We start from the raw sequence: 5,000 nt of genomic DNA on the forward strand, positions 1-5,000 counted from the left end.
ACCCCACCAACATTGCCAAAATTACATTCCATAGATATGACCTTCCCTATATTATCTACATTGGTGGAGAATCCTTCCCTGTCCGACCATACCAGCCTCCTCCCCGTCAATGTCAATACTGTTTGCGTTTAGTACATCCTGCCAAACACTGCTGTTCCATAGACCGATATCCCCTTTGTGCCCAACCTGGTCCTAACTGATCAAACTGCTCTGCACAATCACACACATGTGCTAACTGCGGCCGGCCCCCTAATGTATTTGATAGAGGCTGACCCACCGACAAGCCAGACAGGAAGCATGTCGACAAAGTTTCTCTTGTACTCCCAACTCCAGTAATGTTGTCCACTCAGGCCATCCCCCTCTTTTCCAAGATGTTCCTAGACCCTCCCCTATACCTACTTCCCCACTTCCACTTCTACCTCCTACCTTCCCCAGTCAAATTTTTTTGCCACTCTAAATCCAGATACTCCAATCTGAACTACAGCCCCAACACCCTCCCCTCTCCCTCCCCGCACTACCTGCAGCAGACAGACTAAATGTTCCACCACTTCTTCTCTTACCACACACTCACCCCCACTTACCTTTGCTTTTACTCCTCAGACACCAGTCTCCTCTCCCCCCCTCATAAAAAAATCTTTGTCTCACAAAACTCTCCAACTAGCTCCCCTACAGAAGCTCTGGAAGATATTCAAAACTCTCTGCTCGAGTCACAAAATGACACCGAAACCCTCGTCCACCCTCAAATTCCACAACTCGTGCACCCTCCACACTCAAAGTGACTGCCGATATCCATCCTCCCCCTACACCCCTACCTCGTACTCCCTCCCAACACAACCCATCCCGCTCAGCTCCAACCACACCTACATTAACCCTACCCTCTATACCTTCCACTCCCTCCTGGATACACATGTGAATCCCTTATGTCACAACTTTGCCCTAGACCCTCAACCTCCTGATACTACACCCTCCCCCTCTAATTCTTTATCTCACCCCCTAGCTCCTTTCCTTTCAAATTCTCCAACACTCACTGTAACCGTTATCACTCATGGAACAACTAAGTTATAGTTCTACATTGAAATATTTGCGGTTTCCATTCACACATACCTGACCTCCGTCATATCCTTTCTTCTAATAATCCAACCATTATCTGCCTCCCAAGAGACTTTTCTTACACATCCTCCTATTCCAATTCCCAATTGTCATTTTGCCTCTTCCTCACACTCCCCACTTATCCTCCCTTCACCGACCTCCCAACATATCAGACATCCTTAGAGAATGCAACAGTTTCTGCTTTGACACCCTGCTCTCCTTCCTCAGACGCATACATATCCTTCACTTGATCTAAATTCCCTTACCTAAACCCAGCATAACCCATTCACTCATCAACTTCTTTACCCATCTTCAACATTTCAATATTACTCCAGATAGTTGACGCATAACAACTATCACCCTTCACCACCCTATATGACCTTAGATGTCTAGCACATTTATTTTTGCTTTTAACCATTAACCCTTCCTACTACTCTCTCCCAACACAGCCCATCCCCCCAGATATCCATCCTCTTCCTACTCATATTCCCCCTACACCCCTTCCCCTACTCCCTCCCAACACAGCCCATCCCACTCAGCTCCATCCCCTCTATCCCTTCCACGCCCTCCTGGATATATACGTGAATCCTTTGTGTCACAAGTACGCTCTTCCCCAGATCCTCCACCTCCTATTACCCCACCTGATACTACACCACCACCCCCTCCAATTCCGTAGCTCACCCCCTTCAAATTCTCCAAAACGCACTGTAACCGTCACTCGTAGATCAACGAAGTAATAGCTCTCCTACATTAGAATATTAGCTCACAGACCTGACCTTCGTCATGGTCTTCCTATAACCCCTCCATTATCTGCTTCCAAGAGACTTTTCTTTCACATCCTCCTATACCGATTCCCAACTCCCCAATGTAATGTCCCTCTTTTAGTTCCACGCATTTTGTTGTCCTCCCCACGCTTTCCTACATCCCACATCTTTGCTTTCCCCTACCTGTCCTCCCTTTACCGACCTCCCAACCTATCAGACATCCTTAAATAATCCCACAGTTTCTGCTTTGATATCCTGTTCTCCTTCCTCAGACGCATACATATCCTTCACTTGATCTAATTCCCTTGCCTAAACCCACCATAACCCATTCAACTATCACACTTCACCACCCCATTCTGTACCTTCCTATAGTGCTGTATTACCTGAGATGTGTAGCAAAATTATTTTGGTTTTTAACCATTAACCATTTCGTCGCTGATGAGTACTTGAAGAGATGCGAACCTACAGATCATGCTAAAGCTATATAGGTAGAAGGTATATACTTTTTTGCGCTGGAAGGAGCGAATCAATGAAAGTTACATCGTCGTAAACAACAGGAGAAGCAGCTGGAGAGCTTGACCAGTGAATTGTAACATCTCAGAATATTTTAAGGGATCTGATGTCTCCTTAGATGCTAATTGTCAGAAAAAAACGGGCAGTGCCATATCCACATGTCTTGTACAGCTACACAGAAAAATGTTAGAAAATCATGCTGAACATTCTGATACAAACAACGATACTTTTTAAAATAAAGTTGTTAACGCTATGTAACTAGTGGTATCCTTGATTTTCCAACTACTTTGGGTATGTGTAGCCTATCTGAATATTGCAAGGCATATTCTATCTCTTAAGGGAATAAAGTCATCTCCAGTGAATCTATATGAATACCGGAACTATTCGAGACATCAATCAGAACGAGACAAATTTGAAACCCATAAGACCAACCCTTCCGCAACAGAAGGTTCTGTTCGTTATTGAGTGTTTCGACACCCTTCCCAAAGATAGTTTTCGGTGTAGCTGTACCTCCATGGTATAATAACAAAATGTACAATTTTAAAATGTTGTTACGAGGCTTGACATCAATGTCACATTACCCAGAGGCAGTGGGTTAAAAGTAATCAGGTAGTGTATGTTTACAAACAATTAATATTCTTTTAATCATAATTAAAATTAAATTTATAATACTTATCATTACCATTGTCATTATCATTATTGTCATTATCATTATTGTTATTGTTGTTGTTATTATTATTATTATTATTATTATTATTGATAATATTATTATTGTTTCTATGATATTTTTATTAATTTTATTTATTCATTCATATATTTATTCCTTCTCATACTCCTTTTCTTTCCTTTTCAAAAAGGCTGTGCTTCCTAAATAGTGCAGTTGCTTGCCTCAGCTGTAACCAGTGTGTGTTTAGCGTTTGAATCAGACGCACATTTCTTGAAGAACAGATATATGCGGCATAGACTTCGTCTAATTTTATCTTCAGCTTTGTTATAATGTTGCCTGATGAAATATTGGGATTTTTTTTAGCATTTCTTAAAAAGCAGAACATTTTTGTTCTATCCATGTACATCACAAGCATTGGTCTTCTCTTTACTGCCTCCTCATTTCAAGTCTTTGTAGTTTTAGGTAATTAACTCCGTACTGTTTTAAAGAAAATAATATTTTTTTAATTGGTGAAAAGAGATCTTACCAGTTTATTTTACATGTGTACTAATTGAGGATATATTTATTTTATTTTAGGAAATACTTTGCATCAATAAAGTACAATTGAAAATTGAAAATGTTATTTTTACAATTACAAAATATTATTTCTGCTTAGTTATAATAAGCAATCTGTCAGCTGACATAAACTCATTTTACATTTTATCCCTTTCATGCCATTTGACATCTAATCAGGTCTTGGTGAAAGCCCAAATGCTAGATAGCAAATATACCACACACGGTTGAGTTTGCACGGTATGGATGATGAACATTTTTCACTTGTTTAGCCCTGACTGCAGTCATTGAAGATATTTAGCCTCTCAAAAGTATACTCAATGAATGATTAGCCTGATTTCATATATGCTTCCTGCACACAAGATTCGCTGCATGCGTGTGGCCAAAAATCTGGGCATTAGGCTTACTTGATTGGCGACTCTTGTGTGTAGATTGTATAAGTAATTTATGGTTTTAAGACTCCTTATCTCCCTGAAGCAGTGTTATTATCTCTTTCTGTGAAAACGTTTTTCACTTTTTTTTGCCATTTTGCAAGGTCTACTTTTGTCTTTGGTATCAAGATGCTAATAGATTTTTTTTTTCTTGCACAGACTTTATATCATCTCTATAGGTAGTCTGTAACTCTGTGCAATGACAGTTCTCTGAATTACAGCCTGTGCTGCCAGTTATGTTCGACAAGAATAGGATCCTAAACATGGAAATAGTGTCCCCCGGGGAGCTGGCATTCTCCAGTCATGGTTCATGGGTGGAACATTCGTATGATGAATATGTATGGGTTATATTTCTATTCATTTTTTCTTGCATTTTTATATATGATTTGATTACAGTTTTTAACTAATAAAGTTGTTTACAATCCCTTTTTAGGAAAATGTACTCAACAAAGCATATAGAGCTTAAGAAAAGTAATTAGAATAGTTTTGTCATTAACCAATGCATCTGTAAGTTCACTTTACCGTGTGTTTTTTGATTCACTAATTTTGTTTATTTTTGGATGACTTTAGAACCACGTAAGTCACCAAGAATTTAGTTACAAGGCTTCTCTAACCTCCTGCCTACTCCATACCTTGAGTTTTCAGAAATAAGATACTTGATAACAATGCTGATATTGTAAATATGGTTAATAACATTATACTGATAATCATAAGTACAAAGATAGTGATAACATTGTTAATAACATTAATAGTAATTTAAATGATTAAAGTATGGGAATAGAATAGGTGAAATCGAGTAGGCCTCATTATTACAGTGGACAATGTATGTCCCATGTGTCAGTGGGTTACTTCTTTGAGCAAGGCAGGAGTAGTAAATAGGAGACGCAGGCTTTGTTTTATGTAAAGTAAAAAAAAAAAAAAAAAAAAAAAAAAAAAAAAAAAAAAAAAAAAAAAAAAAAAAACATATGTGGGTACATGAAAATT

General features: G+C 38.9%; 1 protein-coding gene across 6 annotated transcripts in view; it reads left to right on the forward strand.

Moving 5' to 3' along the window:
* The window catches only part of LOC113807422 (sodium/hydrogen exchanger 9B2-like), a 62,920-nt gene that overhangs the window by 52,830 nt on the left and 5,090 nt on the right, over positions 1-5,000 (forward strand). For 3 of the 6 annotated variants that reach the window (XR_011399876.1, XM_070144365.1, XM_070144369.1), the window contains one exon: positions 4,238-5,000. This exon is cut by the window's right edge and continues 1,918 nt beyond it. The exons of 2 other annotated variants lie outside the window; for them this stretch is intronic. The gene's annotated coding sequence lies outside the window, so the exon portion shown is untranslated. One more of the 6 variants, XM_070144364.1, reaches the window with a different exon arrangement.

Source organism: Penaeus vannamei, chromosome 32, assembly GCF_042767895.1.
Source record: "Penaeus vannamei isolate JL-2024 chromosome 32, ASM4276789v1, whole genome shotgun sequence".
NCBI lineage: Eukaryota > Metazoa > Arthropoda > Malacostraca > Decapoda > Penaeidae > Penaeus > Penaeus vannamei.